Genomic DNA, 15,743 nt, shown 5'->3' with positions numbered 1-15,743 from the left:
CCTCCCCTCTCCCTTCCCCTTTTCCCGACCATGATTTCCCTCTCCCTGCCCCCTTCCCACGCTCAGCCCACAATAGAGACCCATCACTCACGTATGTCAATAAATTTGTTTTTTTTTGCAGCGGTACAGTGCAATACATAAAACTACTACAGTACTGTGCAAAAGTCTTAGCTATACATATATGTGCATAAGGCTTTTGCACAGTACAGTATGTTATAAAATCTGTTGGTTTGCAGCAACAGTACAGTGCAATATATTAAAACATTACTATACATTACAATAAGAAATATATATAAATTAATTTAAATAAACAGTCCAAAAAGAGCAAAAACAGTGAGGTAGTGTTATGAGTTCATTGTTCATTCAGAAATCTGATAGCGGAAGGGTAGAAACTGTTCCTAAAGTATCGAGTATGTGGCTTCAGGCTCCTGTACCTCTTCCTTGATGGTAGTAATGAGAAGAGGACATGTCCTGGGTGGTGGGGGTCCTTAATGATAGACGCCACTTTTTTGAGGCATCACCTTTTGAAGATGTACTCAATGCTGAGGAGGCCAGTGCCCATGATGGAGCTGGCTGAGTTTACAACCCTCTGCAGCTTTTTCCAACCCTGTGCAGTGGCTCCTCCGTACCAGACGATGATGCAACCAGTTAGAATGCTCTCCACAGTACATCTGTAGAAATTTGCTAGAGTTTTTGATGTCATACCAAATCTCCGCCATTCTCGATCACCATCCTCTGTCTGAAAAACTTACCCCTCAGATCTTCCCCTTAACCTGTGCCCTCCAGTCTGTACTGTTGTGCCCCAGGTGAAGGGCTCTATCTTTGCCCTTCATAATTTTATAAACCTGTAAAGGTCACCCCTCGGCCTCATTCTGATAAGAACAAACCCAGCCTTTGCAATCTATCTTTATAACTACAGGCCAAATCCTGGTGAATCTCTTCTGTACTCTTTTGACTGCTACCAGGTGAATTAGAGGGTTGTCCTGTCAATGGAGGCTAAATAGCTTGGACCTGTATTCCTTGGAGTTCAGAAGAATGAGGAGTAACCTTACTTCAAACATACAATATCCTTAGAAAGCTTAACAGGGTAGATGTTGGTGTGTTTTTGCCAGTAGATATTCTCGAACAGGGGATATGTCTATGAGGTAAGGAGCCAGTCGTTTAAAACTGCAGTTTGTAGAATTATCTTCTTGTAGAGGTTGGTGATTTCTCTGACCCAGAGGGTGATAAAAGCTAGATTGTTAGAAACACTTAAAACGGAGGTGGATGAACATTGAACCGATTGAGGAACAGAAGGACCATAAAACTTGCCACTGCCTGAAAGGAATTTGTACGTTCTCGCTATGACCGCGTGGATTTTTCCCACAGTCCAAGTACGCACCAGTTGATAGGTTAATTGAGTATTGTAAAATTATCCTGTGATTAGGCTAGGATTAAATTTGGGGATTGCTGGACAGCACAGCTGGAAGGGCCAGAAGGATGTATTCTGTACTTAATCTCAATAAGTAGATAAGACATGGGAGCAGAATTAGGCTATTTGGCCCATCATGTTTGCTCCATGTTTGCATCATGGCTGATTTATTATCCCTCTCAACCCAGCCTCCCGCCTTCCCGTAATCCCTGACACCCTGACTAATCAAGAACCTATCAACCTCCACTTTAAGTATATCCAGTGAATTGCCCTCCAAAGCCAAGTGTATGAAAAGGAATGAAGAAGTGGCAGAGAGAATGTTGTGATTGTATTTAAATGTGGGGCAGGCCTGAAGGGTTGCTACTTTAATTTTTTTGTATTTTGTCACCTTGGGAGTGTATGTTGTTAAACTGTGCAAATTGCTATCCTCTGTATTTAACCCCTGCTGTGTCTGTCCTGGTACAGTGGGGACCACGGATTTTGCAAAGTGATTGGGTGTGTAGGTAGAAAGCTTTATTTGTCACATGTACAGTGAAACATACAGTGAAATGCATTGTTTGTGTCAAGTCAAATCAGCAAGGATGTGCTGGGGCAGCCATGCATCTGGCAGCCACGTAACATGCCCACAGGTTACCGATCCTAACCTGTACGTCTTTGGACTGTGGGGGGAAATCAGAATCAGGTTTAATATCACTGGCGTGTCACAAAATTTGTTGTTGGATGTGGATACTATAGAGAGAGTGCAGAGGAGATTTACAGGAATGTTGTCTGGATTGGAGGGCACACCTTATGAGAAGAGGTTGAGTGAACTTGGCCTTTTTCCCTTGGAGTGACGGAGGATGAGAAGTAACATGATTGAGGTGTATAAGATGATGAGGCTTTTTCCCAGGGCTGAAATGACTAACACGAGGGGGCATAGTTTTAAGGTGCTTGGAAGCAGGTACCAAGGGGATGTCAGGGGTAAGTTTTTCACACAGAGAGTGATGGGTGTGTGGAATACACGGTGGAAGGGATACAATAGGGTCTTTTAAGAATAGGTACATGGAGCTTAGGAAAATAGAGGGCTATGTGCTAGGGAGATTCTAGGCAGTTTCTAGGGTAGGTTACATGGTCAGCACAACATTGTGGGCGGAAGGGCCTGTAATGTGCTGTAGATTTCTATGTTCTATGTTATATGTTTTGCGGCAGCAGTACAGTGCAATACATAATTTAAAAAACTATAAATTACAATAAGAAATATATATATAAAATGAAATTAAATACATCGTGCAAAAAGGGAAGTTAAAAGAATAATGAGGTAGTGTACATCGATCACCCAAAGGAAGCCCACACGGTCATGGGGAGAAGGTACAAACTCCTTACAGGCAGTGGCAGGAATTGAACCCCTACCACTGGCACTGTAAAGCTAAGCAGCTGTGCCATCCCCACGCGTAGAAAGCACAGAAGAGAGATGAAGATAAATTATACACAGAACCTTTCCTTGCACGGTGGGCCTGGTTTGATGCATTTGCGGTAACCATGTAAGCAGTAACCCAAGGCCTACCCACATTGTCTTGATCCTTATGACAGCAGAGCAGGATGTTTCAGGGTAATTCAATCAGGGAGAAGATCAATTTAGCAGGAACCGAAAAGCATTTTTTTATTTTGTAAGAGAAAAGGCCTTTGGTCACACACAGCTGGAGAAGCGGTTCCATAATAAGATTTGTAATATGCTGGTCTATTGAAGATTCTGCTTTCAGCTTCAGAGGGGGTGGAATATGATCTTGTGTAAGTTGTTGAGCTGATGTACTAGGGAACTAAGCTAGTTCTACACAGAAAGCTCCAAGGAGGTCATCTGCCTTTGGACTGGGAGGGCCTGTTCTGCGCTGTACCTCCAAATAAATAATAAATAAATATACTCACTGAGATGTTGCAAGGCCTAGATAGAGTGGATATGGAGGACGTTTCCTATAGTGGGATTGTCTAAGGCCAGAGGGCACAGCTTCAGAATAGAGGGACATCAATTTACAACAGAGATGAGGAGGAATTTCTTTAGCTAAAGGGTAGTGAGTCTTGGGATTCATTGCCATAGACAACTGTGCAGGTCCAGTTAATGGGTATATTTAAAGTGGAGGTTGATAGGTTCTTGATTAGTAAAGGCATCAAAGATTGAGAAGGGGAGAAGGCAGGAGTATAAGGTTGATTTGGATAATAAATCAGCCATGATGAAATAGTGGAGCAGACTCGATATGCCGAAAGGCCTAATTCTCCTCCTATGTATTATGGTCTTAATAGGAAGGATGTGGAAGCTTTAGAGAGGATGCAGAGATTTACGAGGATACTGCCTGGATTAGAGAGCGTGTCTTATGAAGATAAGTTCTACGAGCCGGGGCTTTTCTCTTTGGAGTGAAGGAGGCTGAGAAGTGACTTGATAGAGGTGTACAAGATGATAAGAGCCATAGATAGAGTGGGCAGCCAGGGGGCAGAAATGGCTAATAAGAGGAGGCATAATTTTAAGGTGTTTGGAGGAAAGTATTGGGAGGTGATGTCAGAGATAAGATTTTTTTTACACAGAGAGTGGTGGGTAAGTGGAACGTCCTGCCAGACGTGATGATAGAGGCAGGTACATTAAGGACATTTATGCAAGCTCTTAGTTAGGCACATAGATGATAGAAAAGTAGAGGGCTATGTGAGATGGCACAGCAGCAAAGTGGTTAGCACAGCGCTTTACACTACCAGCGACCTGAGTTCAATTTCTGCCACTGTCAGTAAGGAGTTTGTACGTTCTCCCTGTGATCACATGGGTTTCCTCCAGGTGCTCCGCTTTCCTCCCACATTCCAAAGACCTACCAGTTGGTAAGTTAATTGGTGATTGTAAATTGTCCTGTGATTAGGCTTGGATTGCTGGGTGGCGTGGCTTGAAGCCCTGGAAGGGCCTATTCCACACTGTATCTCAATAAATAAATAAATAGATAAATACATGTGAGTATAAATAAGCAATGCAGAAAGAGGACAAAAATATTGAGGTGGTGTTCATGTGTTCATGGACCATTCAAAAACCTGATGGCTGTAGGAAATAACCTGTTCCGAAAACATTGGGTGTGTGTCTTCAGGCTCCTGTACCTCCTCCCTGATGGCAGTAATGAGAAGAGAGCATGTTCTGGATTATGAGGATGCACAACGATGGATGACAGCTTTTTGAGGCATTACCTTTTCAAGATCATAAGACCATAAGACATAGGAGTAGAATAAGGCCATTGGGCCCATCGAGTTTGCTCTGCCATTCCATCATGGCTGATTCATTACCCCTCTCAACCCCATTGTCCTGTCTCTTCTCCATAATGTTTGACAACGTAACAGTCAAGAATCTGTCAACTTCCACTTTAAATATACCCAATGACTTGGCCCCCAGTTGTCTGTGGCAATGAATTCTACAGACTAACTACCCTCTGGCTAAAGAACTTCCTTCTTATCTCTGATCTAAATGGATTTCCCTCAATACTGAGGCTGTGCTTATAGGAAGCATCCACTCCACATCCACTCTATTTTGGCCATTCAATATTCCATAGGTTTCAATGGGATCCTCCTTCATCCTTCTAGACTCCAGTGAGTACAGGTCCAGAGCCATCAAACGCTCCTTAAATGTTAACCTTTTCAATCCTAGAATCATTCTTGTGAATCTCTTCTGGACCTTCTCCAATGCCAACACATCTTTTTCTTAGATAAGGGGCCCAAAACTGCTCTCAGTACTCCAAGTGAAGCCTCATCAGTGCTTTATAAAGCCTCAGCATTACACCCTTGCTTTTATATTCTAGCCCTCTCGAAATGATTGCTAACATTGCATTTGCCTTCCTCACCACAGAGTCAACCTGCAAATTAACCTTTAGGGAATCCTGCATGGGGACTTCTAAGTCCCTTTGCACCTCAAATTTCTGAATTTTCACTGAGTCAAATGTTGTTTTCAGAAAGTAAAATAACGAAAGGACTTGGGGCTGTATAATTCACAGCAGGACCTCTCCTGCCAGCAGGGAATACTGGTACCCCTCTTTGGGGTTGGAATCTGGCTCCCACAGGCTGTGGCAACCTCAGGCAGGGAGGTGGATTGCACTGTGCGTTGTGCAGGCTGAGAGCGATATTAGAAAGAGCAGCCGAGTGATCTGTCAGCAAGTGCTGCGCCATTGCGCTCCCCTGACGCCCATTTCCCCGCCGATGATGAAAGTGCATTTGTATCGGAATGACTGAGGGCCGTCAGCAACAGAAGTCATCGGGCTGCCTCACAAGTGTCCGTGAGCCCTGTTGATTGAGCAGCTAACTGCACCCGCAGGCTGAATCTCTCCCTCGGCGCTCGTCACCGTCAGCACTGCCGGCCCCACACCGTGTCAGCGACCGTGCGTAAATCACGTCAAACCAAGGCCCACGTCCCAGCAATTTCCACCCTTCTCAAATCGCCCTGAAGCCGCACTTTGCAAAATTTATTTTGACAGGCGTTTTGTTCTTAACTGATCCTTTATTCTGGACTTTGCAGAGAAAAGAGATGATTGAGTTATCTTTCCCTTTTACACTGAACTTCAGCCTCCAGTCCCACAGGTGCCAGCTCACACTGCTGTCTGCCCTCGCTATAGCTGTGGCACTCAAAAAGCCGTGAATTTGAGCTCCATTCCTGTGATAAAAGCTTTTTAATATCCTAGTACTTTTCCACAGACCAGGAATCTACCCCATAATCCTTCCTTAGGATCGCAATTCTTTGTGATTCTTCCAGAGGCTCTGCAGAAAAGCTGGGCCTTTTCTGCATTCCTTATGAGGATAGGTTGAGTGAGCTAGGGCTTTGGAGTGAAGGAGGATGAGAGGTGACTTGTAGAGGTGTACAAGATGGTAAGAGGCATAGACAGAGTGGATAGCCAGAGACTTTTTCCTAGGCTAGTAGAAGGGGACTTAATTTTTAAGGTGATTAGAGGAAAGGGGGAGGACAGAGGTAGATATTTTTTACACAGAGAGCGGTGGGTGCATGGAACATGTTTCCAGGGATGGTGGCAGAGGCAGATACATTAGGGACATATAAGAAACTCTTACTTAGGCACATGGATAAAAGGAAAATGGAGGGCTATTTAGGACGGAAGATTGAGTAGGTTAAAGGATTGGCCCAACATTGTGGACCAAATGGCCTGTATTATGCTGTAACAGTCTCTGTTCTGTTTGTTCTAGAATCTGAATCCAGTTTATTATCACCGGCATTTGTCGTGAAATTTGTTAATTTAGTGGCAGCTGTATGGTGCAATACACGATAATATAGAAAAAAAGAATTGTTTACAGTAAGTATATGTATGTACCTTAAATAGTTAAATTAAAAATAGTGCAGAAACAGAAATAATAAAAGTGAGGTAGTGTTCATAGGTTCAATGTCCATTTAGAAATCGGATGGCAGAGGGGAGGAAGCTGTTCCTGAATCCCTGAGTGTGTGTCTTCAGGCTCCTGTACCTCCTTCCTGACGGTAACAATGAACAAAGGGCATGTCTTGGGTGATGGGGTCCTTAATAATGGACGTCAGCTTTGTGAGGCACCACTCCTTGAAAATGTTCTGGATACTACGGAGGCTAGTACCTAAGATGGAACTGACTAATTTTACAACTTTCTGTAGCTTCTTTCAATCTTGTGCTGTAGCGCCCCCACCCCACCCATACCAGACAGTCATGGAGCATGTCAGAATGCTCTCTACAGTACATCTACAGAAGTTTTCAAGCATTGTAGGTGACAAGCTAAATTTCCTCAAACTCCTAATGATACGTATCCACTGTTTTGCCTTCCTTATAGCTACATTGATATGTTGGGACCAGGTTAGATCTCAGAGATCTTGACACCCAGGAACATGAAATTGCTCACTCTCTCTGCATCTGATCCCTCTGTGAGGATTGGTTCGTGTTCTCTCATCTTACCCTTTCTGAAGTCCATAATCAGCTCTTTGATCTTACTAACATTGAGTACAAGGCTGTTGCTACATCACCATTCAACCAGCTGGTAAATATCACTCCTGTACGCCCCCTCATCCCCATCTGAGATTCTGCCAACTATGACTGTATCATCAACAAATTTATAGATGGCATTTGAGCTATACCTAGTCATACAGTCATGGGTATAGAGAGAGTAGAACAGTGGGCTAAGCACACACCCCTGACGTGCGCCAGTGTTGATCGTCAGCGAGGAGGAGATGTTATCACCAACCCGCACAGATTATGGTCTTCTGGTAAGAAGTCAAGGATCCAGTTGCAGAGGGAGGTTCAGAGGCCCAGGTTCTGTAGCTTATCGATCAGGATTATGGGAATGATGGTGTTAAATGCTGAGCTATAATCAAGGAACGGCATCCTGATGTAGGTGTTTGTATTATCCAGGTGATCTAAGGCCATGTGAAGAGCCATTGAGATTGCGTCTGTTGTAGACCTATTGTGGTGACAGGCAAATTGCAGTGTGTCCAGGTCCTTGCTGAGGCAGGAGTTGATTCTGACCCTGACCAGCTTCTCAAAGCATTTCATCACCGTAGTTGTGAGTGCTACTGGACGATAGTCATTGAGGGAGCTCACATTGCTCTTCTTGGGCACTGGTATAATTGTCCAGGTATGTGTTTCCTGTGGAGAGTGGTATGGTGACTGAGCTAGTGTCAATCAGATAGTTAAATTGTGATTCTTCTGGAGACCGAGGGAATGAGTGAGGTTACAGACACAGAGCATGAACCCCATTCTATAAGCAGAGTATTACTCTCTCAGTGAATGGTACCCATATGAGAAAAAGGGTCTCAGAATCTCATTGCAAATAGTAGTACTACATAGGAAACAGCAGTCCCACAGCAGCACCCACTTTTTTTACAAAACTACAAAAGTTTATTTATGCAACAAATACACAAAGTACAAACATTCAGTGTTTACAACACACTCACATTAAATTCAAATTAAAATATGATTATTATTGACTATTCCCTGATGGGCCCATCGCTCCTGGAAATCCTGCACTGTACCCATTGTGACCTCGTGCTCCCTCTCCAAGGACAGCTGGGCATGAACGTATCCTCGGAAGAGGGGCAGGGGGTTGGCCCTGGCAGAGGCCTCAACCTTCCACCACCTAGACCCGTGAATGGCCGTCTTGGGTATAATTTTAAGGGGTATAATTTTAAGGTGATTGGAGGAATATGTGGAGGGGGATGTTAGAGCTGAGTTCTTTACACAGACAGTGGTAGGTGCAGGCAACTCGCTGCCAGGGGTGGTGGTAGAGGCAGATACATTAGGGGCATGTGGATGATAGAAAAATAGAGGACTACGTAGAAGGGATTTTACATAGAAACATACATAGAAAATAGGTGCAGGAGTAGGCCATTCGGCCCTTCGAGCCTGCACCGCCATTTATTATGATCATGGCTGATCATCCAACTCAGAACACCGCCCCAGCCTTCCCTCCATACCCCCTGACCCCCGTAGCCACAAGGGCCATATCTAACTCCCTCTTAAATATAGCCAATGAACTGGCCTCAACTGTTTCCTGTGGCAGAGAATTCCACAGATTCACCACTCTCTGTGTGAAGAAGTTTTTCCTCATCTCGGTCCTAAAAGGCTTCCCCTTTATCCTCAAACTGTGGCCCCTCGTTCTGGACTTCCCCAACATCAGGAACAATCTTCCTGCATCTAGCCTGTCCAATCCCTTTAGAATTTTATACGTTTCAATCAGATCCCCCCTCAATCTTCTAAATTCCAACGAGTACAAGCCCAGTTCATCCAGTCTTTCTTCATATGAAAGTCCTGCCATCCCAGGAATCAATCTGGTGAATCTTCTTTGTACTCCCTCTATGGCAAGGATGTCTTTCCTCAGATTAGGGGACCAAAACTGCACACAATACTCCAGGTGTGGTCTCACCAAGGCCTTGTACAACTGCAGTAGTACCTCCCTGCTCCTGTACTCGAATCCTCTCGCTATAAATGCCAGCATACCATTCGCCTTTTTCACCGCCTGCTGTACCTGCATGCCCACTTTCAATGACTGGTGTATAATGACACCCAGGTCTCGTTGCACCTCCCCTTTTCCTAATCGGTCACCATTCAGATAATAATCTGTTTTCCTATTTTTGCCACCAAAGTGGATAACTTCATATTTATCCACATTAAATTGCATCTGCCATGAATTTGCCCACTCACCCAACCTATCCAAGTCACCCTGCATCCTCTTAGCATCCTCCTCACAGCTAACACTGCCACCCAGCTTCATGTCATCCGCAAACTTGGAGATGCTGCATTTAATTCCCTCATCCAAGTCATTAATATATATTGTAAACAACTGAGGTCCCAGCACTGAGCCTTGCGGTACCCCACTAGTCACCGCCTGCCATTCTGAAAAGGTCCCGTTTATTCCCACTCTTTGCTTCCTGTCTGCTAACCACTCTCCATCCACACCAATACCTTACCCGCAATACCGTGTGCTTTAAGTTTGCACACTAATCTCCTGTGTGGGACCTTGTCAAAAGCCTTCTGAAAATCCAAATATACCACATCCACTGGTTCTCCCCTATCCACTCTACTAGTTACATCCTCAAAAAATTCTATGAGATTCGTCAGACATGATTTTCCTTTCACAAATCCATGCTGACTTTGTCCGATGATTTCACCGCTTTCCAAATGTGCTGTTATCACATCTTTGATAACTGACTCCAGCAGTTTCCCCACCACCGACGTTAGGCTAACTGGTCTATAATTCCCCGGTTTCTCTCTCCCTCCTTTTTTAAAAAGTGGAGTTACATTGGCCACCCTCCAATCCTCAGGAACTAGTCCAGAATCTAACGAGTTTTGAAAAATTATCACTAATGCATCCACTATTTCTTGGGTTACTTCCTTAAGCACCCTGGGATGCAGACCATCTGGCCCTGGGGATTTATCTGCCTTCAATCCCTTCAATTTACCTAACACCACTTCCCTACTAACATGTATTTCGCTCAGTTCCTCCAACTCACTGGACCCTCTGTCCCCTACTATTTCTGGAAGATTATTTATGTCCTCCTTAGTGAAGACAGAACCAAAGTAATTATTCAATTGGTCTGCCATGTCCTTGCTCCCCATAATCAATTCACCTGTTTCTGTCTGCAGGGGACCTACATTTGTCTTTACCAGTCTTTTCCTTTTCACATACCTATAAAAGCTTTTACAGTCCGTTTTTATGTTTCCTGCCAGTTTTCTCTCATAATCTTTTTTCCCCTTCCTAATTAAGCCCTTTGTCCTCCTCTGCTGAACTCTGAATTTCTCCCAGTCCTCAGGTGAGCCACTTTCTCTGGCTAATTTGTATGCTTCTTCTTTGGAATTGATACTATCCTATTTTAGAGTAGGTTAGTAGGTCAGCACAACACTGTGTGTCAAAGGGCTTGTACTATGCTGTAATGTTTTATGTGCCTGGAAGGGGCATTTAGACAGAGACTTCAATCAGAATCAGGTTTATTATTGCTGGTAGATGTCATGAAATTTGTTGTTTTGCAGCAGCAGTACACAGCCCCTCTTAAAGAATACTATAAGTTACAAAAATACAAAAACAGTGCAAAAGATGAATAATGAGGTAGCGTTCATTGTCCATTCAGAAATCTAATGGCGGAGGGAAAAAAGCTGTTCCTAAAACATTGAGTGTGTGTCTCCAGGCTCCTGTACCTCCTCCCTGATGCTAATGATGAGAAGGGAGCATGTCCTGCGTGTGGAGGGTTTTTAATGATGGATGCTGCCTTCTTGAGGCAAAGCTCAAAGTAAATGTATTATCATATAATACCTTGACATTAATTTTCTTGCAGCATTTACAGGGTAAAACAAAAGAAATTTAAGAATTTTACAGAAAAGTTAAACATAAACAGGGCAAGACTGACCCAGACGCTTGGGAGGATTCAGATGATTATTTATTAAGAGGGAGGAAACTGGAGCACTTGGAGGGAACCCACATGCACATGGGAAGAACTCAGAAACATAGAAAGCCTACAGCACAATACAGGCCCTTCAGCCCTCAAAGCTGTGTTGAGCATGTCCTTACCTTAGATGTACAAACATTCTTACAGAGGACGTCAAAGTTAGATGCCACTGTAGCATAGCAGCTAGCCCAACACTATCACAGCTCTGGGCATTCCAGAGTTTGGATTTCAGGTCCGTAGCTGTTCTGTAGGGAGTCTCTGAACATCCTCCCTGTGGAATGCATGGATTTTCTCCAGGTGCTCCCGTTTCCTCCCACAGGCCAAGGACGTATCAGCTAGGTTAACTGGTAACTGCAAATTGTCCATTGTTTAATCAGCGTTGTGGGGTTGCTGGGACGGCGTGACTGGAGGGCTGGAAGGGCATACTCCATGCTGTATCGCTTAACAAAATAAATAAAAATTGAACTCAGAACTCTGACGCCTCAAGCTGTAATTGAGTCGCACTAACCGCTAACTGTCGTGGCACCTATGATGGAACTGTCCAAAGCCTGATTTATACTTCTGCATCAAATGTACGCCGTAGGTACCGCGTACCCTACGCTGTAGGGTGACGTGCACCTCCCCAAAAAAGAAACTCACGCATAGTGGCGATGCAGACTGCAACAACTGTGATTGGCCCGCTTGGTAGCATCGCATTTCCTCCTACGCATTTCCAGTGGCTTTTCTCCGCCATGACTGTACACTGATGCGAAATAAATGGTTGGAGACGATGAACCAAGTCGTCAAATCTACCTGCTGGCATCCGAAAATATTTGAAATGCATTTCCTCGTCCATGTCTCTCACGAAGAAACTCAACACAGTGGCATAGAAACCCCACCGCCAACTAGCGTTTTGGCGGTGAATTGCAGAGCGACGCAGACACAGCAATGCATGCTCGCTACGGCATAGGGCTACGCAAAAGTATAAATTAGGCCTACAGCATAGCTCGTACGCACAAGTATAAATCAGGCTTAAGTCTACAACCCTCTGCAACCTCCTGTAATCCATGCAAAGCATGGAATGATACAGTCTTATTGTAGGAGAAGGGGATTAGTATAGGCTGAGAACTAGTTCACCATGGACGCTGTGTATGGAACTCTGTACAGCTTCACTATCATGTTCTGACATTTACCGGGAGTGTTGTGCACAAAGGGCCCAAAGCATTGTCAAGGATCCCCTACCACCCATCCCACAATCTCTTAGACCCACCACCATCAGGAAGGAGGGACAGGAGCATCAGGGTAACAGCTTCTTCCCTCAAGCTGTGAGACTCATGAATACCCTGGCACCACCGAGGACTCATCACTGGGACAGTGAGCTGTTTACTGTATACCTGTGCTGCACACTATGTACATTTTAAATTATATTTTATTAACTTCTTTATGGTAATATTTTGTTTTACGTGCTGCGGGTGATAAACGTTTTGTGGGTACACCGTGGTCCGGAGGAAGGCTGTTTCATTTGGTTGTATATATGTACAGTCAGATGACAATAAACCTGAACTTGTTAACTCAGAGAAATAACTTTTGAATCCCACCGTGACGTCTTGAGAATTTAAGTTAGAAGTAATTAAATAAAAAATAAAAATGGTCAAGTTTGTGAATCCCCATCTGGTTCACTTACACTCCTGTTCCTAATAAAGTGGCCACTGAGTGTACGTTTGTAATCTTCTGCTGCTGTAGCCATCCACTTCAAGGTTCAATGTGTTGTACTTTCAGAAATGCTGTTCTGCACGTGATTATTTGAGTTACCATCATCTTCCTGTCAGTTTGAACCAGTCTGGCCATTCTCCTCTGAACTCTCTCATTAACAACACACATAAAAGTTGCTGGTGAACGCAGCAGGCCAGGCAGCATCTGTAGGAAGAGGTGCGGTCGACGTTTCAGGCCGAGACCCTTCGTCAGGACTAACTGAAGGAAGAGTGAGTAAGAGATTTGAAAGTTGGAGGGGGAGGGGGAGATCCAAAATGATAGGAGAAGACAGGAGGGGGAGGGATGGAGCCAAGAGCTGGACAGGTGATTGGCAAAAGGGGATACGAGAGGATCATGGGACAGGAGGTCCGGGAAGAAAGACAAGGGGGGGGGGACCCAGAGGATGGGCAAGAGGTATATTCAGAGGGACAGAGAGAGAAAAAGAATGTGTGTATAAAAGTAAGTAACAGATGGGGTACGAGGGGGAGTTGGGGCATTAGCGGAAGTTAGAGAAGTCAATGTTCATGCCATCAGGTTGGAGGCTACCCAGATGGAATATAAGGTGTTGTTCCTCCAACCTGAGTGTGGCTTCATCTTTACAGTAGAGGAGGCCATGGATAGACATGTCAGAATGGGAATGGGATGTGGAATTAAAATGTGTGGCCACTGGGAGATCCTGCTTTCTCTGGTGGACAGAGCGTAGGTGTTCAGCAAAGCGGTCTCCCAGTCTGTGTCGACCACACATGGCCCCTTGCCCATCCTCTGGGTTCCCCCCCCCCCGCTTGTCTTTCTCCCTGGACCTCCTGTCCCATGATCCTCTCATATCCCTTTTGCCAATCACCTGTCTAGCTCTTGGCTCCATCCCTCCCCCTCCTGTCTTCTCCTATCATTTTGGATCTCTCCCTCCCCCTCCAACTTTCAAATCCCTTACTCACTCTTCCTTCAGTTAGTCCTGACGAAGGGTCTCGGCCTGAAACGTCGACTGTACCTCTTCCTAGAGATGCTGCCTGGCCTGCTGCGTTCACCAGCAACTTTGATGTGTGTTGCTTGAATTTCCAGCATCTGCAGAATTCCTGTTGTTTGTGTTCTCTCATTAACAAGACATTTTCACCCACGGCATTGCCACTCACTGAATGTTTTATTTTGTTTTTCACACCATTCTCTGTAAACTCTGGAGACTCAAGCCTCATAGAACATAGAACGTAGAAATCTACAGCACATTACAGACCCTTCATCCCATAATGTTGTGCCAACCATGTAATCTACTCTAGAGACAGCTTAGAAATTTCCCTACCGCATAGCCCTCTATTTTTCTGAGCTCCATATACTTATCTAAGAGTCTCTTAAAAGACCCTATTGTATCCGCTTCCACCACCATCGCCAGCAGTGCATTCCACGCACCCACCACTTTCTGTGTGAGAAACTGACCCCTGACATCCCTTCTGTACCTACTTCTAAGCACCTTAAAACTTTGCCCCCTCGTGTTAGCCATTTCAGCCCTGGGAAAAAGCCTCTGGGTATCCACATGATCAATGCCCTCATCATCTTATACATCTCTATCAGAACACCTCTCATCCTCTGTCACTCCAAGGAGAAAAGGCCAAGTTCACTCAACCTATTCTCATAAGGTACAGCCTCCAATCCAGGCAACATCCTTGTAGATCTCCTCTGCGCTCTCTCCATAGTATCCACATCCTTCCTGTAGTGAGGTGACCAGAACTGAACACAGTACTCCAAGTGGGGTCTGACCAAGGTCTTGTATAGCTATAACATTGCCTCATGGCTCTTGAACTCAATCCCATTGTTGGTGAATGCCAACTCACCATACGCCTTCTTAACAACACTGTCAAGCTGCTCAGCAGCTTTGAGTGTCCTATGGACACTGGACCCAAGAGCTCTCAGATCCTCCACATTGTCAAGATTCTTATCATTAATATTATATTCTGTCTTGAAATTTGACCTACCAAAATGAACCACTTCACACTTAACTGGGTTGAAGTCTATCTGCCACTTCTCAGCCCAGTTTTGCATTCTATTGATGTGCTGCTGTGACCTCTGACAACCCTCCAGACTATCCACAACACCCCCAACCTTTGTGTCATCAGCAAATTTACTAACCCATCTTATACTTCTTCATCCAGGTCATTTATAAAAATCACAAAGAGGAGAGGTCCCAGAACAGATCCCTGCAGAACACCACTGGTCACCGTCCTCAATGTAGAATACCAACCATCTACAGCTACCCTTTGCCCTCTGTGAGCAAGCCCATTCTGAACCCACAAAGCAATGTCTCCTTTGATCCCATCCCTCCTTACTTTCTGAGGGAGCCTTGCATGGGAAACCTTGTCAAATACCTTACTGAAATCCATATACACTACATGACATCAAGGTTGTTTCATGTCATTGCCAGTACACAAGTGTAAAGGGGAACAAAATAATTGTTACTCCAGATCCGATGCAGCACAAAGAAAACACAGATAAGGAAGATAATAATTTAATAAACACAAATTTAAATACATAAGATAGCTTATGTACATTGATTGTATGTCCACAAAGTGACTCTAGGTACAGGAGTGTTTGTACATAAAGTGACTGACAGAAAGTGATAAAGTAGTGGTAGTTGGGGGTGTGGAGCGGTGGATTAGTGGGTAGTGTTGATCAGACTTACCTCTTGGGGAATGTAACTATTTTTGAGTCTGGTGGTCCTGGTGT

At 44.5% G+C, this 15,743-nt stretch overlaps 1 protein-coding gene across 1 annotated transcript in view; it reads left to right on the top strand.

Annotated features, from left to right (window-relative positions):
- The window catches only part of clpb (ClpB family mitochondrial disaggregase), a 191,334-nt gene that overhangs the window by 112,693 nt on the left and 62,898 nt on the right, over positions 1 to 15,743 (top strand). The gene's annotated exons all lie outside the window — the stretch shown is intronic.

The sequence above is a fragment of the Mobula birostris genome, chromosome 7 (assembly GCF_030028105.1).
Source record: "Mobula birostris isolate sMobBir1 chromosome 7, sMobBir1.hap1, whole genome shotgun sequence".
Classification (NCBI taxonomy): domain Eukaryota; kingdom Metazoa; phylum Chordata; class Chondrichthyes; order Myliobatiformes; family Myliobatidae; genus Mobula; species Mobula birostris.
The sequence above is the reverse complement of the archived record's forward strand: the minus strand, read 5'-3'. Positions and strand labels throughout refer to the sequence as shown.